The following is a 25010-nucleotide window of genomic DNA, read 5'->3' as shown; positions in this document are numbered from 1 at the left end:
CAGCGCGATTTGCAGTTGTCTAGCGGATGACGCGAAAAAATATCTCCTCGTCACGCCTTGTGTAAACCGTCTGCTCCGTGTCCCGAGCAGCATCTCGCGGTGCTTGAAACTGATGCCTGCTCACATCTATGCTTACGGTTTGCTCAGCGGCCTTTCCGTGCAGAAGTGGGTTGGACGATTAACGTCTACGTTCGCTCGAACGCAGCCACCGAGGCCTGGTGTTACGAGAGGGGTGGCGCGGGGATAATTGGCGTCCGCGTGGCCGTGGCTTCGCGCAGCTGGCGAAGGCACGGCTGACGCAACGCTGGCGCTAAAGTTCTGCCCGATTGACTCCAAGCTTCTTTAAAAAGCAAACTGCGCATCTTATACAACGAATATAGCTGCTGCTTCTGGCGTTTTGTCCCTCGTGCTTTTACATCCTCCGGACCCTTTGAAGCCGTGCTCTTAGCCGCTTTGCCAAATACTGTGTCGGAAAATACTATAGCTTTGCGCCATGCGGCGCGCATCCTGTGGTTGTACTGCTGTGGCCTTATACGCTGTGAGTGGCGAGTGTAATTCGCAATTACAGGCAACCACGAACCTGTTTGCGTTATTGCGCACTAACTTATTTTTGCGCGTTGGAAGCCACGTGGGACCTGATTTGAGGTGCGACGGTGCGACGGCGCAACGATTTGTTTCGGATCTTGAGATCAACGAGAGATTGAGCCATCACCGTTAAATTACGCGGGTAGAATATATAGACCACCTGTACCGCAGTTATGCTAAGTCACGCAACGTTATCGCATTCATTGTGTTATAACTGCATTAATTGCGTGCATATACAAATGCTGTGAGGTCCTTCTTTTAAGTTTAATCTATACAGCACGTCGTGATCGAAGTTCACGTCTACCACGTGTAGTTATCATATATAGCCGTGCAATTAGCGTATAAGATTGCTCTGCGTGGCCCAACTACAAACGCTTCCGGAGCATGCTATGCGAAAAAAAAAAGTTTTTGCAGCGGCATCAGTGAGACTGCCTTCGAATCAAAATGCGTAAGGCCCCCCGGGCTCCGTATCAAAATTCGAGACTTTGTTGCGAAATTACGACGTAACTATTTTTTTTTTTTCGCCACACAATTCCGTGCTGCGAAAACATTTGAGGTCGGCTGTGTATTCTGACTGAAACGACAGTTTTTTTTTTTTTCCTTCATGCTCTCGAGCGTACACGGTATAGTTGCGATCGACGTGGCAGATGTATATGTCTGCCTTCGAGTAAAAGCGCCAAGGGCGCCGACAGTTATGCGCGCAAGCGTTTCACACTGGCTGCGTGCACACCCCGTTCAGCGCGTCGGGCACGGCACGTTTTATTCCGTTTACGTGCTCGCGAGATTGTGAATATAGCTCGCCTAAAATGGACACCCTGCTGCGCGCGCCTTCCCGTTCCGCTCGTCCTGGTTCGCGACGGGACCGCCGCCTGCGTGACAGATCGCCTTTCGTGCGAAGAGAACGCGTGGTGCGCCTCGTGGGGGCCGCATTTCTTAGCGATCCGCTTCATTTTTTCCTCGTTTTGTGCAACGATCCGTCTCCTCTTATTGGTCCCACCGAGTTACCCATACCTGGCGATAACGACGGCGTCCGAACCAATCGCAAATGGCGATTACGGTGGAAATTGAAATCGGATCGATCGTCGGCAAAATGTGGCCCCGGAATGGGTATTTTGTAACGAACCCATTTCATTTGTTGTTCTTTGCTCGGCACACCTTGCGTCGAGGGGCCGATGCCGGCGGCGTCGGCGAAACTCACGAAGAGCGGAAAGAATGGAAGTGAAATGGGCGGGTGGGGAGTGTTATCGTTACGGGACAAGCACCCTTTAACGACCGCCGACCCCCGGTTTGCAAGCGTCGCTTCGGTGGATTTGCACGCATCAGGGTGGAGTGCCTTCACGCTTGTGAAACGCTTGTGGCCCGGTGGAATACACGCCGACTTCTCGACGAAGTGCTGCCGCTAAGGACGACGGCGCAAGTTGTGCTCAGCTGACTGCGTGTGGCTGTTATGGCCGGACACGCATTGCGTGGCGAGCGACGATTCTACGCGTTGTTCTGTTCTGCTACCGGTCGGTTCAAAGCAGTACTGAACGCACGAGAACACGCGGGCGCTTTTTGTGTGCAGTTTATATGTGTGTGGCGACGTCTTCGAGCCTATATATATATATATATATATATATATATATATATATATATATATATATATATATATATATATATATATATACACACACACATATACATACATGTCAGACAAGCTCGCCCAAATTTCTTCTCTTGGTGACTTTTTGCAATATCCCACACAATAAGACGTTGGATCCCTGCGACCGCGACAGCCGCATTTGGAAGACGCGGGCGAAATGCAACAGCGCTTACAGTTTTGTGAACGTTAAAGAACTACAGGTGACCAAAAAATAGCCCGGTGTCCTCCGCTACGGCGTGCCTCGTATGGAATCGTCGTTTTGGCATGTACAACCCCAGAATTTAATTTTAACTCGATGAAACACCGTCAGCCCAATCCTACGACGAAATCCTCAGCGTGCCTATAGCGTCGGGGTTGCCTCGGAGGGAGGCGTGGATTTGCGTAAGTAGGCACCTATGGCGCGACATGCAAAATGTGCGGGGCATGCAACCGGGGGCGTGCGGTATGTATGCCACGGAACGAGCGCCCGCGGGAAAGGGAAAAAAATAAAGCAGCCGAGGACGTCCGAGGATGACGAAATTTGGACGCTACGTCATTGTCCTTTTGCCTTACGCAGGGCAAACTGAAGATCACCGGGAGAGTGCGCTTCGTGCTGGTAGCAGAAAAATGCTCGGCCAGCCCGTATGCGCCTGCGCTCTAGCGGCGGTGCGAGACCGGTCTGTGTACTCTTCCCGGGCACGCGCGCGCACCCGCTGTTCGACAGATTCGGATCCGTGCACGTGCACCGCTCAGATAAGCGCTCGAGTCGTGAACCCTGCTCACCCCCATGGCAACGGAACGCGTCATTGGCGGGGCTCTTCTGTGCAGACGACAACAGCGCGGTGAGCTTCTTGTGGACGCATACATAGGGATCGATGCTTTCTTGGTCGATGCGTTCGCCATAAGGGCTGCCTTCGGCTCGAGAAGAAGACAAGCAAATAAGTAAACCGGGCTGGCCACCTGCAGTTTAGGCCGGGCTTGCGGGCATCGGCAGGCGCTGTTCGGTTCTCTCGCTTCGTCAGCGCCTCTGTATAAACGGGGACCGATACGGAGTGTGGGAAGAATTTCGCGCAACGCGATTTTCTTTTGCAACGATTGTGCTGCCTCGTCTACAACGCGCGAATGTGCACTTTGAGATCGAGGATTCGAACGCTGATTTTTTTTGCGGGCCCACACTCACACACACGCACACACACAAACCCAGGCGAAAATTATTACGCCGGAGCTGTTCGTTAGACGAGGCGGCAGGCAATCGTGACGTTGGGCATGTTATTTAGCAAAGGCGGCTAGATAATGGCAGAGAGAACTTGCGAATAGAAATGCTGTCTCGAATACACACACGATCCGTTGGCCACCTTAGTGAATCGAGTATAATAGCAAATACAACTGCGGGTGTCGCCGTGGTTGCTCAGTGGCTATGGTGTTGGGCTGCTGAGCACGAGGTCGCGGGATCGAATCCCGGCCACGGCGGCCGCATTTCGATGGGGGCGAAATGCGAAAACACCCGTGTGCTTACACTTAGGTGCACGTTAAAGAACCCCAGGTGGTCAAAATTTCCGGAGTCCTCCACTACGGCGTGCCTCATAATCAGAAAGTGGTTTTGGCACGTAAAACCCCAAATATTATTACGTTTTGGCGCAGGAGATTCAGGACATTGTTGAGAAATTACCGGTTACAGTACGTGTACAATCGATACGTCGCAATGCATATCCCACCCAAGCCTTAGTGCATGCAGCAAGTCGTAACAAAACTTCTCGTCCACTTCAATTGGCCGCCACCTCTCCGGAGACAAGGCTCCTCACAGAAAAAGAACACCTTCGGCGCGCCACGCGAGCACTTCTCCCACCGTGTGGCACCGACCTCCCTGGCGGCCTAGCGCGCTGGGAAGAGGTCTTGCTACGAAGGTTACGTCTCCGTGTCGCCCTCACACCTGCGGTAACCTGGTCGGGGTCGGCACAGTAGCGAGCCTCCATCAGCGATTCCTGCCCCTTCTGTCCCGCTCCTGTCTGCGAGGTGGACACTGGGCACCTTCTCTGGACTTGCCCCTCTCTACATGCCCCCCGCCAGAAACAACACCTGCTTCGATGTGGACCACCCCCAGGTCGGCCGCCAGATGTAGACAGTTGGATCTTGGGGCCCCACCACGGGACATTGCTGGACTTCCTCCGAGAATCCGGCGTATATCTACACGTTTAAATATTTATGCCAGAAGGCACGCTGTCGCAATAAAAAAAAAAATGCTGTGTCACTGCGGCCCCTGATTCACGGCAGTATATATATTCGTCGCACTCCCTGCCTCCTCGGTCAAGTATTCCATCTACCTCCATGGCGCATGCACTCATTATTTACTTGAGACCTCTTGCGTCGAGCATGCATAGTCTGTGTTTGAACTCGGAACAATGCATGTATGTGTCACGTGTCAGCTCGACTGATGCAGCGCCCCATTCTGTAGCCGCAAGCAACACGAAGTTGACCTGTATGCGTGAGGTAACGTGCGATTAAAAAGAAAAAAAGGAAGAAAGAAATGCATCATCGAAAAGGCGGCGCTTGCGTACTTGCACGGAACAGTGTGCTGCGACAGGTCAGACAAGTGAGAGGCACGTGCTTTCTGCGGTTGCTTTGTGGCTATGGGGTTGCGCTGCGAAGCCCCAGGTCGCGGGTTCCAACCCAGCTACCACGGCTGCATTTCCCTGGGACACGAAACGCAAAAAAAAAAAAAAGTCCTCGCTTACTCATATTTAGGTGCATGATAAAGAAACCCAGGTGTTCGGAATTATCTGGGGCCCCCAGCTACGGCTTGCCTTATAGTCAGATGGCGATTACGGAGCGTAAAACCCGACATCTTGCCCCCCTTTCTTTTTTTTCAAGTAAGTGCATAGCTCCAAGTTTATTCTGGTGTCGACTGCCGCGCGAATGACTAAATCGTATACGCGCTCGTACAACTGTGAATGTCTGTCGTCTTTTTCTTTCTTTCTTCTAAAGCTGCGCGCGCCTTTCGGGCGGCGTCAGCGTGCGGCACTCTCACGCGCGCACCGGTTGGGAGCCGCCAGGCTGGCACACGGACGCCTTGCGAAACGCGAGACGCAGGTTCCTCCTCTGCGAGGCAGCCGTTGTGTGGTCGGCCAGCAGCCCAGACTCGAGCGGAGGGTTCCCCCCCTCTCCCTCTCGTCTTTGAGGGCGCCGCCGTCGTGTCAACGAGTCTCGTCTGGTCCGCGCGAACGACCGCCCGCCGCGGTCTTGGCCACCTTTCCGCCGCCTGATATGTAGTACCGGTTCCTCGTTCCCACTCCTCGACCGCGGGGTACCGCGCGTCCGTTAATTGTGCGCAACGTTGCCGTCTCTCTCTTCCTCTCTCTCTCTCTCGTATTGCGATTTGTCGTCCGTCCGTCTCTTTGGGTGCCACGTCGCTGATCATGCCCGCGCCGCGCTTTGCTCGTTCGCGTCGTCTAGGAGAAGTATATTGATTCTTCGCAGGCGCGTACCCAGGATTTTTTTTTCAGGGACGGGGAGGGGGGGAGAGGGGGTGCAATCCAGGGTAGCTTTACTATGCAAATAAGGGGGGCGGATATCTTTACTAGTATAAATGTGAATAATGTCCACCGTTCACCGTAAAGACGCGTAAAGAAATGAAATGCTGTACCCCACAGCTACGCCTGTGAGATACACCTCTCCACCGCATCAAATGGACTCGTGCAGGAAAAAAAGCGCAGGAAGAACAATTTCAAAAACAAGTAAACCAGCGGAAGTGCAAAATAATGATTTCTAGTTGCGTTTTTTGAATTAGTTCTGGAAGAATTATAGAGAAATACATATTTGCAGAAGAGTTTTTTTTATTATTATTATTCCTCGTTTACTGCTCTACCAAGTGCCAAAACCGACTCGTGTTCTTATTTGGGAAGTTGTGTAACGATGCGTGGTCAGCAGTCCCGTACAATCGCGTGGAGCGTAGGACGCTGCGGCTCTAGACTTCCTGCGCCCACCGCGAAAGGTTAGAAAAACACCCGCATAGCACAGCGGAGAAGTGCATACGTCAAGCGCCTCGACTGATAATTATAGAAGCGTCATTCAACACATACGGAATCATTATTCAGTTCCGGCAGCGTTTTCTCTACTTTTTTAAATAAAAAGATGTTGATCTCTATATGTTTTCACAAGCTATGGCTAAATTTGTTAATTTTGCTTTCCCTTCCTATTTGGCTGTTGCCTCGGCTCCCTTCCTTAGTAGATCGCTTAACATCTGAACTCCTTGAGACTGTTGTTTCCAGTTGCCAGTTTTGCTGTACAATATGGGGAAACGACACGAGTTAACGGGTGACATTCATATTGCCTATGGGTTTAGCGGTTATTGCAGGGTCTGATGATGGACCTTGTTTCGCGTTATATTATTTTCCACCTTATCTAACCCATATTGCGGGTATATGGCCGTGGCCAGCCCTCACTCCAGGAAATAATGAAGCAAAAGGAAAAGGTAAACGAAGCTGGCGTTTTCTCCGGCCGCAACTCGTTCCACGAGCGTACAGGCCAGCTTACTACGAACCGAATCCCTTTCCTGGTCCCTGGATTAGTCTAAACGAAGAAGGTTGACCTAACGAAGCAGCAGCGATGTGCGTGACCGTTCCAATAGATGGTGACAACTGAACGCAGCTCGACTTAATCGCGTGGGCACCGAATCGATGAGAAAACTGGCGTTCACACCCAAGGAGATGCCGATAACTACTGCCATCCAAAAGGAGAGAAAAAGGCAGCAAAATGCTAACCGCCGAATGGCTGTCAAGTCTCAAGATTGATTTGGCGGCGCTTTAGGCATGTGTGTACGAGGAGTAGTGGCGTCGGTGAGGGGGGGGGGGTGCCGCTTAATTTCGGGGGTGGGAGGGTGCGCCCCCCCCCCTGGGTACGTGCGTGATTCTTCGGAATGCCGAATACTACTGCGGCAACGGCGATGGACGGTCACGAGTTACGACTTCCGCTGAACGGAGCTGGGACCGTATTTTGTGACCTTCCATTTGGTTTTCCTGTCTTCCTCTGGCCGATACCGCCGATAACGCCGGCGAGCCGCAAAGTGGGAGAGAGAGAAAAAAATTACCGACGATTACGTAACTTCCTAATGCGAAATTTGAGCGCAGCAAATAAGCTGTTTCACCTTTTCGATAGATTGAGGCAAAGAAATCGAGCAACACATGTATGCGCTATCACAGAATTTTTTTTTTTTATTTTTCACACGTATTCCTTTAACAAAGACTCCACTAACAGTTCTTGACAGTCATGAAGGAACCTTTGTGGTCGGAGAAATAGACTGATATATGTTCGACTTGGTACACCAATGCTTGATTCTCAAAGACGAGATCTATACAAGTGCCTCGCGAGGTTGTCACAGCCGTGGGACGCGTTACGAGCGAGAGGAACGGGATGTTCTCCCGCATAAGTGTTAGGAAATTGCTGTTTGTCGTTATGTCAAGCCGCCACCGATCTGGCTCTCTGATTGCCACCGCACAGGGCGAACGGCAGCGGCAATTTCGGCTCGGGCGGTGCACATATACAGATCCGCCGCCACCGATCTGGCTCTCTGATTGCCACCGCACAGGGGTTGCATTGAAGGAGGAGCGAAGAAAGGAATTAAGTTCGAGCCGGCGCTTTGACAACCGGAGACTCGCAGGAAGAGGGGGGAGGGGGGCGGCGTGTACACCCAGCGGCAAACGATGGGGGCAGAAGCGCGCGCAGCAAGCGGACAACACGATAAAGGGAGGAGGGAAGAGATAGCAGCGACTGACTGATGCCGCTGACGCCGATAGTGAGTCAACCCCAGCTGCGGAGTTGGTTTCAGGGACAACGAATAACCGGCGCGTCGGCAACTGAAGAGCACCCTATCCGCCACACAAGAACAGGGGGGGGGGGACCCTTTCCTCCTCTTTCTGCATGGCGGCGACGGTGTTCTATGCAGTCACGTTATCTTGACTCTCTAGCGGCGTCAGCGGCATCCAGCGGTATCAGTCGGTCGCTGCTAGCGCTGGGGGGATGAAAGGGGGGCGGAGCTGGTTACGAGGCCGACGACAACGCCGACGACGACGCGAAACCCAGGAACGGACGCCAAAGAGCTGCGCTCTAAAAAAAAGGAAAATGTAACGGATCGTTCGAAAACACGGCCCCTACGCCTTTGAGTCTGAGATTACCGTTATTGGGATGCCCCGCAACCGTTATCGCGTTGCAGTTCAGTACGGCACGCTCAGCTCGGACTTGCGTGCGCATCCGCAAGTGCCGCGCATTGCTTACACCTGGCTCCTGCACTCGACGTGTGCGCTGACGTCTAAGAACTCTTCCCCGCGTGAGAACGACCCAGGGCACACGGAAATGCTGAGAAATCGATGGCGTCACATTGGCGTACGTGGCGCTACGCTGTAGGGTTCGTTTCCCTCACTGGCAATCAGCCTTCTCGCACCACGTGAGTGCAGAGCCTTTAAAAAAAAAGAAGAAGAAGACTGCTTCACAATTGGTGTAAACAGACTGAGTGTCGATGTCTAACTGCCTTTTCATTTTAGCATGAGTTCATATATACCACATACGAAAATTATGCCGAAATCTGTGACGTCGCGCACTGTTTCCCGCAAATGAATGAATGAATGAATGAATGAATGAATGCCGAATCGTTTCTGTATTCTGCCTACTGAATGAAACTAAAGCTTTAAGTCATTAGTTTAGCAGTCTAAATTAATTCTGTAGTTATTAATGCTGAGGGTCCATTTGATGTATGCAAATGAAGCTCTGTGGCGTGTTCGATATTCTGTGGCGGCGACCGTACTACGATGGTGCGCTCTGTAAACTATAGTGCATACAATATCTTGATTTCTACATGTAAGCATTGTATAGCGGTGTCTGTTTCCTTATACTCTGTCAACAATCATACAAGGTCAGAGCTATACTATAGGCTGCAGTATAAGTCGTCACCTGCACGTAATCTCTAGATTACAATGTCATAACGACGGCGAATAAGTGGGCGTGTTTGCTTACTGTTAGCTATTAGCAGGCTTTTGTCTTAAATAATAATAAATAAATAAATAATAATGTTTATTTCCCATCAAGCAAGATGGAGGAGGCTGCAGGTAAAAGCTGCACGAACGAACGGCAGCTTGACAGGAGCCCGCAGCCCCCTCTACAAGGCGGCAGTAAAAGGGTTACAGAAAAGAACATCGAAAAACATACATAGGCACCGAAATGGACACCGGGAATGAACACAAAAATTATCCAATGAGAAAGATTAGCTACCTTATACATAGTGTTGTCGTATTGCAGCATTAGTTACTTTTAAAATATCAGTGGTAGTTTTGTTGTAATTATTCAGGAGAGTGGGCAGGGTGAAGGACAGTTTTTCTGTAGAGTAGTTAGCGCGAGGGGTTATAACATTCCATTTTTCTTTGTGCCGGGTAATGTGTATGGAAATGTTCTCTTTTAGTGATGATAAGTCGCGTAGAAACGTTCTATTATCAAATACTTCGCGTTTGAAGGCTAGTGTTAGCTTATAGTCATAAAGATTTTTGACTGGTATAATGTTTGTTTTTTGAAAAAAACTGTGTGTATGGCTGTTATATGGTAAGTCATAAAGCAGTCTGACCATTTTTTTCTGGAGGACAAAAAGTTTCTGTAAGTTAGTTTGAGTAGTTGTGCCCCAAACCAATAAACAGTAATTTAGATTAGAGTAAAAAAGCGAATTATAGAGAAGTAGTTTGACCTTGAATGGCAGGCATGTCCTTAGGCGAGATAAGGCGCCAACTACACGAGTTAACTTGGTCAAAAGAGTGTCAATGTGGTTATCCCAAAGCATATTATCGGAAAATGTTACGCCAAGGATTTTAATCTGATCAGTTATTTGTAGTGGTTCGCCCCCATACGTTAAGTTGGCTGGAGCATTGAATTGTTTCGCTTTCATTTGCAGCTATTTTGCAAGCCGAACGAACGATATCGTTTGGAAAGGGGGCAGAATGCAAAAACCGTGGTTTGGACGCACGTGAAAAGCGGCCCACGTGGTGAATATCAATCCAGATACGGAGTCCCTCATAACAAACTGCGTAGTTTCGGGGCGTTAAACTCCACAGTTTAGCTCCTTGTGCCCTTGTAGGTGTCGCTGCGGATGGTACGCTCACCCAGCGATCGGAATTATGTCGCGAGGAGCCTGCAGGCATCGTCGATTGTGTGTGTGTGTGTCTTTCTTTTTTTTTTTGTGTGTGTGTGTGTGTGTGTGTGTGTGTGTGTGTGTACTGCATCGTTTCACCTCGGTCGAGTCTCGCCTGTCAGGCAGTGGGACAGCGCCGTACTTTGTCCTCCGTTGCTTTGTTACCCGCAGTTTGGCGTACGCTATTCTCAACGTGCGCACAGCGATGAGTGACGCGTCCGTACAGCCCACTGTGCGGACCGGCCAGCGGGCGCGATTGTTCGGCATAAGAGGACAAAAGGGAGAGAGAGGCGCGGCCGTGTCACCTCTGTCGAAGGCCGATTAAAATGAGCCCGGATCTACTCGCGCTCCGCAATTCTGCCAACGAGGTGCCGACGGCAGTTGTACGAGGACCTGGGTCGGACTGTATTGTACTTCCAAGTCGAGTTCGTGATCTCGAGATTCACTCGACTATCCGCCAGGAATCTCAGCACAACTCGCAGAGTGCCACGAGAGCCCCCTCTTGGAAAGGTTCTAGCGTTCAGACAAAGCTATTGCGCCATACTATACTGTACGCCATACCATAGCTATACGCCATACTACGAGGGAAAAAATTCGAGCCAATCCTAATGCTGGACATATTATTAGCGAATGACAGACAGAGGCAATGGAAGAGAGCACTCACGAACGGAAACCTTTGTGAATTCGGCCCCGTGCGTATGGGACGGCTGGCGCTCGGAAGCTGGGCAGCGTGAGGAGCGCCGTCCTTCGCAATCTCTCGGGCTTTGGAAGAGAAAGGAAAACGTTGTTTTTAATGGGTTTTTGTGCTGCACATCCAACGATTGACTGATCTGTTCCGAAACATTCGGCAAAGACTCAATCCTGAACGAAGTGCATAAAAAAAGAAAGCAGTGAAAAGAAACATAAGAATCTCATCCATTGCGCCACACGCCGGAACTGGGTCATGAAGGCAGCACAAAAATTTACTTTTTTTTTTTTTTTTTGCTGTGTTCCGAAGCGACTTCCGTGTGAGTGGACTTGGCAGCGGACGCAAGCTCCGGCCGTCGTCTGTTCATACACTAACAGAAGTTTGCACGGAAGTACTGAGAAAAAACACAAATAGAGAAAAGCACGAGCACTTTTTGTGCTTGTTTGTTTCGTGCGAAGTGTTCATTTCTCTTGCATTTTTGTGCGTGTACCAAGATTCCCGAATCGGAGCGACAGACCAGGTAAGCCCGACATTCGGTTCAGTCCGTTGGCGAGCGCCAGCACCGGCGCCCTGTTTTATACTCGCGTGTTTTACTTGCGTGGCCGCAGTGTGGCCGCTCGTCGGGGTCATTAGCCGGTCGCCGTCGTGACTGCCTCATGCGAAGCAGCGCGGCGGCGGGCCCGCTTGAAGTCGGCGCCGGCGACGACACCGGCGGGTGCGATTATTTCCGTCTCCGGATTGTCGCAGCCGTGCAGCGCCTTCCGCGGCGACCAGAATGCCGTCTGTCTCCCTCTCTCTCTCTCTCTGCGTCGGCTGCTTGCTCAAAGTGTCCCGGCACCACTTTGGCTGGTGAACGGTGTTCGTCTTCGTTCTTTCTCTTTCTTTCCCCGATGCTGCCGTATATATATATATATATATATATATATATATATATATATATATATATATATATATATATATTTGTGTGGCTGGCACGCACACACACGCAGGCTGGGCTTTCCTAGTTTTAGGCCCGGGCACGATTGCCGCCCCCCCTTTCTCCTCGCAGTGCACCGCGCCGCCGGATCAACCCCACCCTGCACCGTCTGGACGACGTCGATGCAGGTGTGGGCGCGCGCGCTCGGGTCGCGCGCCGTATATGGACAAGCGCGCCGTCGCGTATCGCGTTGGCGAGTGTGTTTGTGTGTGCGTGCGTATTCCGAAATTCAAACGAAGCCGGGCCGGAATTTCCTCTCGCCTTCGCTCCCGCTCCTGGTGTCACCTCCGCGCCGACGAGAGGCACAAAAGAAAAGAAAGAGAGAGACAAGGTCGCGGCTCACGTTTCGCTTTCCTTGTTCTCTCGGCGCGTTGTGCCCGTGTTTATCTTAATTTTGATGCGTCTCGGAAACCACGTGACACGCCGCCTACCCGAAGCCCTGGCGTGTGGCCTCTCCGAGGTTTGCGCGTGGGCACCGGGCCACGTCGGCACAGGCGTACGCACTCGCGTCTCTCTCTCGACCTCGACTTTCGCGCGCGTGGGTTGATGAATGGGACGCGTGATGACGCGCTACCGGCCGACTTCTGCGCTGCATGTGGTGCGGAGAAGCCCGTTTTCGGTCCCGGCCGCAGCAGACTCGTCGCCGCCGATCTGTGCGCGGAGCTCTTTTCGAGTGCGGGTGCTTTCGTGGACACATCTAACTGCGGACTGGTCACGTGTTTGCCGAAGGTATGACGGGCACGCCGACTTTGCTATCTTTGCCGCGCGTTTGGCGCATCCAACTAAAGGAGAGTTCTTTTGCCGTGCCACGTTTCTATATCGGTCGACAGGGGTAACACGGTAAACCTGTGCCGCGTAGCAGCTTCGTTTTACCGGAAGTACAAACTTGCCGTAAGGTAATACGCGTCATACCTAAAGGTTCTAATGTTTCGTCCGGAGGTCGCGGCCAGCCACCTAAGTATGCGGTCGCGTCGATACCCGATTCCTTATTGTCCTTTGTGTATCGCGATGTTCTTCGTCGGCATGCAAGCATCAACTTGCCTAGCGTTCTCTACTTACGTTTTCTGCGCGGTGTATCTCGCATCCGCTCCTACGTGCGCCTGTGTAACCTGACATCTCTCCCCTTTCTATCTCTGCTACCTGTTGAATAGATTGATGCTGTGAGCGTGCCCTTTGAATCAGGGTGGTGGCTAACGTAACCGAGCTCGTTATTTTTACTTTTCTGCGGCGTTTATTGTTCAAGTCCTGTGGTTCGCAACAACAAAACCACGAGACCCGATATAAATGTATTTTCCTGAGATGTAACGTCTTCTCCTTCCGTGCCTTCCTTACGTTTTTGCCCCCTGCCGCCCGGTCTTTCACTTTTCTCCACCTCAAATTCGTTGAAATTTCCTCCGTTATTCTCAGAGACCGGTGCCCCGGACAGGGTGACTGCGTATACTCATTGGCCTCCGAGTGAGTGCTCGACGCATGCAGCGCCGAAGTATGGTCGTCGTGGCAGCGGGGCCTCGGGTGCAGCGATGCACGACTGTTAACCGTGCGAAATGGCGTATGCGCCGCGCAGACTGGGAATCGACGGGACATTCGTCTTTTACCACCTTATCAGCCGGTCGCCTTGGGTCGGCGTAATGTACGGTTTCCTCTCGCTCGATTTTGTTTCTCTTATTATCGTCCATCGTTCAGGACGGGCCCACTCCCAGTGACGACGAGCGAGAAGGAATAGCATTGGAGCAGAATCGTTACGACATGGCGACCCCCGGTCTTGCGTCGTCTGCTTTGTAGCAGTCTCGATGTGAAGACGCTATATGTGCAGGCTAGCGGCATATTGCATGGGGAGACAGACATTAGTGCGTTGTGGGAAAGAGAAGAGTCACCACCATGTATGGCCAGAGCGTGGCTGACAACAGCGAATAAGTCGAACATTCGGCGAAGTCCGACAGGGCGGGTAATTTCGGGAATCGAGCGAAGGCTTTCCAGGCGACGCCCGCGCGTCGGCTGGAGGCGCGATATTTGGGCTCGCGCCTGTGCTCCAGCGCGGCCTCGCGGGCTGTGCTCGAAAATCTCAGCGGCGCCTACCTTAATTAACTGCACGCGCGGTGACGACGGCACCTTTTTTCCCTGGACGCCCGCGATCCTCGATGTCCCGCAGCGAGCTGCTTATTTTGGGGCCCCGGCCAGCTGGGACGACCACGCAGGCCCGCGATTCGGATCGCGTGTCCTGCTGCGGGAAGGTGGCCGGGGTGTTGTTGCTCCTCGAACGGCTGCACTGTCAACCCGACCATACTGTTGGCTGCTGTGTGTCTCGCACACGACGGTGCGCGACATTTCGCTGGCGCGAAAGTAATTGCTGCGCCGGCGCTTCCCGGACACTTTCTTCTGTGGCCCTGTCGCCGCGTGCCAAGTATTTCTTTTTTTTTTTCTCTCGGTTGTCCTTCGCGCTTTTCGTCGTGTCTATACTTCGCCGACGTGTGAAACGAAGGCGGGCCCTTCGGCTAAACGCGCGACTGACTGACAGCTCTTCCCGTAGGCGATATCGGTTCGGACGTGCTTTTCGAGCGTTCGTATAGCCCTTGTCCCTCGGCTGCCGTTGCGAAATTTAAGCGCTGACACGACCCGAGGTTTTGTTACACTTTCACTGGCACACTTGAACCCCCTCAGCCCGCGCGGTCGCGACATGGGACGGGGCGATTACGGCAAGCGAAGGCGTTGGCTTGCCCTTTTCGGGCTGCCGCAGAAGTGTCGAAAAAAGGAAGCCGCGCCTGCGGGGCTGAAAATTTTAGAACGTGTCGAGCGGCCACCATCGATTAGGGAGATTGAGGTAAAAAAAAATAAAAAATGTAGGCCAGCCGGGAAAGGGCCCGCTCCACGTCGACTCGCGCACGTGGGAGCACTTGGGCGTAGGTGCACTTGAGCTTTTATTTGTTTGTTCGTTTAGGCCCCTTTTTGGGATATTTCCACTCTCTTTGCGCTTTCGCTGTGCATAACTTCTACGTTTTTTTCAAGCTCCCTTCTGTTCTGTCCTTTAAAGGCGGGTGTAGGTCGGCGCGTACAATGCCCTGCTCATTTTATACTCGCTGCCTTGGATGTCGGTGACTGTGTGCGTTCTGCCGCTGCCGAGCACGAGGCCTCGGGTTCGATTGCCGCTGGCCTCTTCCCGTAGTAGCAGAATCCGGAAGCGTTCATGTAACCGACATTGTGAGTGCACGTTGAAGGGATAACTTATAAAGATGTATACAGGGTGTCCTAGCTAACTTTAGCCAGAGTTTAAAAATATGCAAATGCCACATATAGCGGGACAGAACAAGGGTAATGTTGTTTTCCGTCGCTTGGAGATATCCTAAGCTCTTTTTCATTCCGCCTAATTAAATAATTAGTCTTAATTAATCAAGTTCTCAAATATTATGGTTACAATAAAAGTGTCAACGACAGAATTGTAGACCAACATGAAAAACTCGCTATGCAGCTTTCTGTTGCTCAATGCGTGCTACACAAATGGGTTTTTGCCAACGTGAAAGGAGCCCGCGAATACATGCAAAGTGCCTCGAGCGGCCAGTCGGGCGACAATTTTGCGTGCATTTGCGATATCATTGTGATATGATTTTTCATTGCCGAGTTACAGAGTTATGAACTTGATAGTTTCGTTTTCAGGAAATTTGCGAGTTTTTGGAATTCTTATGAAAAGATTGACTACGTAAATCAAAATTTGAAACCGCCAGTCACTAGATTCTCAGTTTTTCTTTTAAATGCAACAAACATCGTAAAATTTGGTGCGCTGGTTGCCGAGAAAAGCAAATTCTCCTTTTTGTAGCTACTTAATATAGGGTGCGTGTGCGCGAGGTTCTCGTGTGTCCTTCCGGCCAGAGTGCCCGAGAGAGGATTTTTCGTCGAATGTTGAGAGAGTTCGTCCTAATTATTATAACGTCCCTTCTTGTAGCGAGAAAACAAGTGCATTCCCTCCGCAGTGGGAGCATCGGCGGTGTACCCTGCGCACGCTTTACCGAGTTCTAAAGTAAAAGCGTGTGGCCTTGCAGAAACTTCGCCGTTGCACGTCTACGAGGAAGCCGTTGGGTATTGTGATGCCGTATTAATAGGTCTGCGTGCTCTATAGGGACGGCTAATAGTAATTCTGTATATATTCGTATCGTGTGGTACCATGTCGCGAGTTATTCGATTACGATAGAACAAAGATACGCGCTCGCTGGCGCTATACTTCTAGGTGAAAATACCGAGAAATATTAGCGGAACGACGACCAGAACTCCTTGCAATTGCTATGCGAGGCCACCACTGGCATCTGTGCCGTGTACTGACGTAGCAGCACCATGCGTGCTTACGCGCTTAGGCGTCGTCTTCAGCGAGGCAGTCGGAGACGCGGCCGCTATTAGGCAGGGGTAAATTGGAAATCTCTGGCAGAGGCTTTCTTCCTGCAGTGGACATAAATGGGCTGATGGCGATTATGTTACTCCCCCACCCCCCTGCATCTTTTTCGGTATCATTAACTTAAACATTCGGCATATGCGCTTCCACGATTCGTGTGGATGAAAACCAAGACAAAAAAATAATACATAAATGAAATCTTCGTATTCGAAGATGCGAGCTTCTTCGAAGAGATGGGCGGGATTTGGATACATCTGTCGCATAGCGCAAGGTCTGGCTGGATCGGACAGAAAAAAAAAAAAGAAAAAAAAAGGAAAAAGACGTGCACCGTTTTGTTGGACGATGAGGACCAAGTAATGTAATCGTTGTTCAGAAATGCCACTGAAAAGAAGCAGTCAGCAAGCGTTCAGTTTAAGACTGTCAGAATGTAAACGCAAATCGCCTTGCATCTGCGTTTTTCTTTTTTTATTTTATTTTGGCGACCCCCTCGTTTCTCACGTATATGTACGCGCATACGGCAGCAGCGGCGCTAAGAACGAAAAATGCGGCGTGTCCAGATGCCCGCTTCGTGTATGGTGCGATCGCGCGTATGTGGTTCGATGCAGAGATGCAAGCGTGGCCGCTCGTTCCGGTTGCAGGTGATGTTGGAGTAGTCACGCTGATTGCCCTGTGTGTGTGTGTGTGTGTGTGTGTGTGTGTGTGTGTGTGTGTGTGTGTGTGTGTGTGTGTGTGTGTGTGTGTGAGAGAGAGAGAGAGAGAGAGAGAGAGAGAGAAAGCAAACGGTGCGCCAACAACGCGTGCGTGCCTGTGACCTTGAGAGCTGCTCGGGAAGGTGTCGTTCCCCCATTGCGACACATCAGCCGCCCCCTTCTCGGCACCTGCTACGTTCGCTCGACAGTCTGTCCTGCGCTGCGCCCGTCTTCTGCAGCACGTGCAGTCAATGCGGCCTGCGGGTCGGCGCGTGAGGTGTTGTCTTCTGCGCGAGGAGGCTGCGCGCGTTCCACTGCCAGCCTCGTTCCGACGCGACGCGGCGAGGTTCGCATGCTTGGGACATTTAAGGGGTGTTGAGGAACTCGCGGTCAGAATTTCTCGCGAACACTGCGGCGTCGGTCGGTTGATTACAGTGCAACCTTTTTGGTTGTCATATACTTAGTCAAATGTTTTGTACACGATGTGCAACATCTTTGCGGTGAACATTTTTTCCCGTGGCTTGAAATTGCCGTTGACGAAAAGTGAGCGTGCTCAATCAACTCAGGCGCAGCACGTGTCTTTCTGTGCGTTTTGATGGCCCCCGTGTGCCAGTCAGTGCGATTTCAATTGGCCAGGACCACAGTGCACCGCGGAAGTCCCGAACGCGAAAGTAGCTCGCCTCCCTGCGCGCGGTATGGACGAACTGCAGCGAATGCATGCGCCGTCGTCTTACGCCGTGACGGGCGCAAAAAAAAAAAAAGAAAGAAAGCGTGCAACGTAATTAGATGCATCTCGTGGACAAATGCGCTCTCGGTCGGAATTGGCAGTCGCATTTTATTGGCCGGTTTTCGAGCGCGTAGTGCGTTGTCCTTGTGCCTCGCGCACAAAAGAAACGCATGTCATTGACCGCGGGAAAATGTAGCGCTGTCACGGTGGAAGAATTAGATGTGATCTCGATGGTGGTTTTCGAATTGTTGTATTCTACAGTATCATCTTGGTGAGGGCTAGTTAGTGAACTCGAAATGAGCAACTAGGACACGGTCGCCCGTACTCGTACCTGGTGCCACGTTTGCTTGTCGGTCCTAATTGACCACCGTCTCACTCACGGCCATCTTGCACATTCGGACTGGCGGCAGCTGTGCACGTGTCCACTCTATCGCTATCAAGGAGGCCCCGCATACAGGTTGCGAACCGTCACGGACTCTCGACCCGCGGTCGTTGGCCGCTGCCCCTCGAATATGCATCCTCGACCGGACGAACGTTTGACCGTGGGGAGAGTCTTAGAATAACCTCCGCGAGCGGCTTTGCTTGCACAAAAACCCCAAACTCCTTCGTATTCTTTCTTTTGCGTTCTTTTATACGCCTGGCCCATGGCGTCCGCTCACTTTGGGTAGGGTAAACAGAATGAACAGTAAACGCTTTGTTTTCTCCTTAACCCCCCCACCCCCTCCCCGGTTAGGGCGCCCGAAGTTAGGGAACGTTCGGACTCGGTCGAGTTGATCCGCTACACGGAGCTTTAGAACAACTCCGCAGTGAGTCGAGTGGGCGATCGTGCCCCTCGTTGCCGCGGGACGCGCTCCAGCGCTGAACCGTCGAGATCGCGTTCGACCTTCCTCGACCCAGGACACTTGGGCGAAAATAAAAGGGAAAACAGAAACGAACAAGAAGACGAGAACGCGCCTACACAGCGGCAGCGTGGAATGTGTGCGGCACATTCCGCGACGCCCGCAGCTCGCCGCTCGGGGAGCTCGCGGCGGCGGCGGCCATCAGCCCGCGCGCGCGGCCCGTCCGTCATCGAGTTCCCAGAGCCGCGGCGGGTTTCGCATGCCGCGCGCGATTTGTTTATTTGCATACCTGTCTCCGCGCCTCGTCTGCACGCGAGGGCGAAGAGGATGCGCGTCGGCGCGCGTGCGTGCCTGCTTGCGCCCGCACGTATGCGCGCCACCGCCGTGTTCGGCGCGCAGTCCGAGGCCCCCGCGGAGGTCGTTCGCCCTGCGGTGCCGGCCTCGCGGCTCGAGCGAGCTATGGAGCAGCGGCCGCTGGGTTTCGTGGAGTGACACGACTCTCTCGTCGTACGAAGTATATACGATTGTCGTGGAGAGCGCTTATGACTGCGTAACGGAGGAGTTGACGTAGCGCGCCGACTGAAGGGCACGTCCTGTGTGGAAGGCCATAGCGACTGCGAGCAACGAAATTTGTGCATAATCGTGGTGAAACGGTGCAACTTCCTGCTACGTTAGCGTAATAACCGGCCGAGTTTGAAATAATAGCTCGGCAGAACGGCTGAAGATTTGCATAATTGCAGAATTGTTGCGCGCTTGAAATGCAAAGCGCTTAATCCATAAGTGACTGTGACGGAACAAGGAATGTCGCGTGACATAACGTTCTCACTCGCCAATACGAAAGCAGCTTTGACTTATACGCGCGCTATGATAGTGTTTCGTCATAACCGTTAGATTCGAGGTAACGTTGGACGGCCTCTTTGTCAACCTCCGTTCGACCCTTTGGTGTGATCCGTCATTCGTTCGCGTTCCTTGTGGCACCACGATGCGCGCTACTCCGCCGTTGACACGAAAGCCGCGGCGAGTTTGAACATTGGGCGCTTGCCCAAGTAGTGCGCGAGAAAGGGAAATTCTGCGGGATATCTCGAGGTCGTAGATGGCCGCGATCATCACGAGTGCAGTATATGTCGCGGTAGCGGGCCTAAACGGTCGTGCAGTTGCACGGTGGGTAAAAAAGCGCAGGAACGTCTGCGTCGCGGGCGCACGCGTGTTTGGGAGCGCTTTTTAATTGAGCCGACGAGGCGTATACTTGCACCGGAACAGGGCGGAAGAACGAGAACACGAGAGTGTGAGGACATCCAATGAAGTGCACGCCCTCACCGCATGTCGCTTCGGTCTCATAGCAGCGCTGCTTCGCACGATTGCCTTCGGTGAAATCAATATTTCTGCCATGCCAAGTATGTGCCGCCTGTTCGCGATAGGTCTCCTCACAAGTACTGCACGGTGCCTTTCTTCCGACTGAAAGAACCACTTAAAGCTGTGGTGTCTTGCGAGGACACGCCGAGTTTGGTCCGCGTGTCCTCGATAAAAGCTCGCGGCTGTGGCAGAAGCTGTCGTCGGCCCGACTGTGGACACCAGGGACGGTCGCGTAGGCTCGTCTGCACGTGCGAGGAAGAAACCGCAGGTATATATATATCTGCAGATTGCTCGCCTGTTTGCGCGACGCCGGCCCGCATGGCCTCTGTGTAATGCAGGATCGCGCGCTCACGTGCGCACTTTCGGTTATGTGCAATGTGCTTGCGTTGGCGAAAGTGCATGCTGCATCGAGACTGTGTGCATGCTGCAATGCGAATCGATGGCCCACTCCATGTCACGTGGCTTTCCTTTTTCTCCCGGGAGTTGGTTGTGGTAAACTGCTGCGTACCGCCTGATACACGCGTCATATATAGATTCTGGGATTGTGCGACCGCCGGTACGAAAGGTATCGCCACTTGGCAGAGATCGCCGCTGCGCGTCTTCACGTAGTCTCCGACAGCGTTTTCTTCGGTTTGCTCGCGCGCAGCTGTCTCGGCGTGGACTTTTCGTGCCGGCCAAACACAGCCGAAGCCTTGTGTAAAGGCATGGCACGGCGCTGACGTGCAGGCTTGGTGTCCTCGCGTCTCTCGGCTGCTGTTCTTCAAGCGTCGCCAACGCCTGAATCTGAAAACGCGAGTGTGTTTTCGCAACGTCGCGTCTCAGTGTTTCCCACTTCCCAACTGAAAGGTAAACACTATATAGCAGCGCATATACGGCGGCCGCTGTGTGTGTATAACCGGTGCCTGGCGGCGAGTGCCTCGTGCCAGTGTTTGTCTTGGACGACGTCGTCCTCTGGCAGCTTGCGCGCGCCGCCCTCCACGCGACGTTTATGACGGCGCGCGAAGCAGCCGCAGCACATAACGCTCCTTCGCGGTGCAATAGCGGCGGCGGCGACATTGGCAACGCCTCTTCCAGAGAGGAGAGTCTCGATATTTTGGTTGGCTACAGTAACGCTCGAGTCGCGCCTGATTATAGGCACGTTGGGCTAACCAATCATCTATGGACGTTCTCGTATGTGCAAGTTCAGCGTGTCTGTCATCTCTTGTGCCGTTCAAGAAACTGTTTCTTCGCCCAAATTTGTGCCGACCGACCGACCGACCGACCGAAATTGGCAGATTGTTAGTCTATTCGTTTGATTCGTATGCAAAACAACCAGCTAGCTAAAGAGGATAGCACGTCCAAAGGGACATCAGCGACGCTTTCTTGTCCTTTACCGCTGGATTTTTTTAAATCAAACTAACTCGTTCAACATTCTGTCCTTTGGGTAGGCCTTTGATCTGCCCATCTAGACTATAACGGGCATTCCTGCTTGACCTTTGACGCGCACTATATACTTCATCCAGAAAGCGGGGCTACCTTGGAACAAACGGTGAAACAGCAAGAAACAGCCTGCCATACCAGAAAGAGCAGTATACATCTAGTGCACAAATATGGGCTAATTGAAACTGGTTGGACTCACAGTACTGTCTCAATTTGCTGTGCTCTTCTGAGGGGTTTCTTTCTGCGGAACCCGCGAGCGCTGGAAATGTCGTAAAGGCGCACTAAGATTTGGCTCCGCGCACATTGGAGGAAAAAGGAGGAAGCAAGAGGAACAGTGGCAGCACCGTGGCCCGGAGGAAGGCATCGATAGACGGGCGGCGAACACACAGCGGCCGCCGCGCGGGCTCTGGCCGTCAGAAGCCTCCAAGCTGCTTCGCGACGCGAACACAAATACACACGACGGGACATCTGCGACGTCGATCGAATCTGGCGAGCAGACGTGATTCACGCGTCGATGCCTGCGACGTGCCGGCTCTTGCATGCCGAGTGTCGTTCGTGGATTGGAGGTGCTCTCGAAACGGCGAGTGCGACGCTTCTTATACAGACGAACCAGAGTTTCCGTCTTGCGCCAATGCGCGAGATGGCGCATATGCGTCCGCGCGATCGGCGGTGACCACGTGCACTGCAGGAGGTAATCTGTTTCCGCAACGTCTCGCTCGCGTGCATCTGCGTTGCCGAAAGGAATGTGGATGCGCGTGGCCACGGCAGGCTGCTGCATGGCGGATGCCTTTCGACCCGCCATTCCCAATCTCCGCAAACGAGGCTTTGATGGGACCGAGCGTCCTATCGAATTCGTGAACAAAGAAAAGAAAGAGAAGCTTTCGCATAGTCCGAGTTGGCGCTATTCCGTGTTTCGCAGCTGTCGACCATGTTCGAAGCAGTCGAAGCTGCCGCCAGCGTGCAGATCGAATTCGAAGCGGCCGCTACTCCAGGAAGGAGCCCGTCCGTTTGAGTTCGTTCCTTCGCCACACGCGGCGTTGCTTTGGCCGTTACGCGTTAGGTTCCAACATCACGAAACGGGACCCATACGAGCGTTGTCGAATTCCGTCCCAATCAGCCGCCTCGGTGAGGGGATGTACAACCTGCGACCCCGTGTTCTGCAACGGGACGTCGCTTACGGCCACGATTCTTTGGACGCGGCCACGGGGCTATTAGGAGGAGGCATTTGTATAAGCTCGGTCTCTCCTTGTTCTTCGCGACCAGCACTTCTGAACGTTGTACCACCGACGTGCGCGGCACACCACCCGTTGGGTGATCCCAGACTTAGCGTGGAGGGGCGGTCAGATGGGCTGACTGCACATTCTGCCTTCGTCAGCGCACGAATTCTCTGCGCAAGCCCGAGTGCTATAAGTCTTGAGCCAGAACAAGTGCCGGCATATTTTTGCTTTTCTTTGGGCGGGGAGGGGTTGTCGCCAGGATCCGGCCATTGCGGCACAGTGCGCCGTATCTGTTATCGACGGGTGTCGGAATTAATAGCGTGTGCGTCCGGTACTGGAACCGAACCCTCCCGTAATGCTGCTGCACGACGCAGTATTCTACACCTTTGTGAAACGAGTGTCCTGCAAGGTTGACAGTGTAGTAATCGACACCTGCGGGACACCTACATAACGTCGTTCGACGACTTACCGCGAGTGGCATTTTACCAACCGTTCGCAGGTTTACTCGCGGTTAAAACCCTTCGCGCCTAGGCGCTCGCTCCCGTGCTCTCGGCTGTTTGGCCCTGTCGCCGGGGTGCAGTGCACGTCCGTTGAGCGACGTAACACGCAGGGCTGCCCCGTGGTGGGCACGCGGCCGTCGGCGCCCAGCCAAGGCGGGGACGAGGACGCGCCCCGGGGCGCTCGGTCTGGGCCTGCTCGTCGTGGCGCGTCGGACCGAGACGGCGTCGCGGGCGGGTGGGCGCGATTGGGCGCGTAGCGCAGGACGGAGGGGGCTGCCGAGGAGGAGACCCAGGCGCTGCTCCCGCGACGCGACCAGGGAATGCGCGAGGAGACGCATTCTGCGTGGCGCCGAATTCAGTTTGAAAGCGTTGGTATCGCGGCATTGTGGCCGTTAGCTATACAACACAAACGGGGGGGGGGGGGGGGGCTGTTCCTTTTGTGTCTCCGCTCCCAGCTTCGATCGACGGGTACTACTTGTTTTCTATTTTTTTTCCTATTTGCTGCGTGTCTGCGTTTCGCGTTACTCTTCGCTCTGCTTGCGCATTGCTGTCCCTCGGGTGTTCACTCGGATTTATGGTAGTCTTTGTGCTCCGCTGCGGAAAGGCGCTCAGCGGGTTGCTTGAACCAGCGCTTGCGGCCTGACCGCGCAGCGATCCTTCGGTAGGGGGAGCTTTCGCTTTCCTCCTCGCGGTGGTCCCACTGTGCTTACGGTTCAGCTGCGGCACACGAGTCTGCGTTTCCTACTTTAATTGGAGGCTGCTGCGTTCTTCTAGTGGTCACCGAACGGGGAACACGCGAACTGCAAGAACGTTGCAGGAACTTACGTGCCATCCAGTCGTCTCCTGAAAGGCGACAGCTGTTGAAAGTGCCTCCAGGAGAAGGGAAACTTCCAAGGGTGAGCTAGTGGGCCGAGCGTGTGTATAAGGGTACACACGCTTATACAAGGGTAGCAAAAAGCGGCGGCGTCTTCACATTCGGCACCGCGTGTATTGCGAAACGTCTGAAAATGTGTGTCCCCGGCTTTCTTACGAACTGCGTACACGACGCTTTCTCCTGATGTGTCGATGTCTGTCGGACGAGGGGACGACGGCACGGCTTGGAAGCGCAGCGAACCGTCTTGTTTGGTGACGCGGTTGTGCACCCGATGTGTGCAGTATTCGAGCCGTGGCAATGGTTATGGGTGGAACGTTATACCGCAACAGGTTACAGGCAGTCGCGATCGCGCTGCTGCGGTGCTTTGTGTGATACGTTTCGCACATCGAGTAACGTTCGTTGGCACCCTTTGATTGACGATGCGGTGTTTATAGACGAATCTAAGCTTTGAGATACGTGCATGCTTATGGATACATCTAGATACATCTGGGTTTTGAGGGGACCGAAGTGGAGAGCTCCGTAATCGACAACCGCGGTGTTCTTCAATGGGAGGCGCAACCGCGAAGCACACGGCACTCTTGCGTCCCCTTGACCCGTCATGTAGTGCAGTGGAATGTGGGGAATCAAGCGCGGCGTGGAACTTAATTGCGCTCAGCAGTTGTGCACAGCGTCAGGTGACGAAGGGGTAATAATAATAATAATATTTGGGGTTTTACGTGCCAAAACCACTTTCTGATTATGAGGCACGCCGTAGTGGAGGACTCCGGAAATTTTGACCACCTGGGGTTCTTTAACGTGCACCTAAATCTAAGCACACGGGTGTTTTCGCATTTCGCCCCCATCGAAATGCGGCCGCCGTGGCCGGGATTCGATCCCGCGATCTCGTGCTCAGCAGCCCAACACCATAGCCACTGAGCAACCACGGCGGGTGAGTGACGAAGGGGTGACGTAATGGCAGTCAACATCGATTCACCGGAGCTAACAAG

At 53.0% G+C, this 25010-nt stretch overlaps 1 protein-coding gene across 4 annotated transcripts in view; it reads left to right on the top strand.

Annotated features, from left to right (window-relative positions):
• Positions 1-25010, top strand: part of LOC142580039 (alpha-crystallin B chain) — a 69833-nt gene that overhangs the window by 8616 nt on the left and 36207 nt on the right. Inside the window, exon 1 of one of the 4 annotated variants that reach the window (XM_075690776.1) lies at positions 12626-12760. The exons of the other annotated variants lie outside the window; for them this stretch is intronic. The gene's annotated coding sequence lies outside the window, so the exon portion shown is untranslated. Of the gene's footprint in view, positions 1-12625; positions 12761-25010 lie in introns of those variants that run through there. 4 annotated transcript variants of the gene reach the window in all.

The sequence above is a fragment of the Dermacentor variabilis genome, chromosome 4 (assembly GCF_050947875.1).
Source record: "Dermacentor variabilis isolate Ectoservices chromosome 4, ASM5094787v1, whole genome shotgun sequence".
NCBI lineage: Eukaryota > Metazoa > Arthropoda > Arachnida > Ixodida > Ixodidae > Dermacentor > Dermacentor variabilis.
The sequence above is the reverse complement of the archived record's forward strand: the minus strand, read 5'-3'. Positions and strand labels throughout refer to the sequence as shown.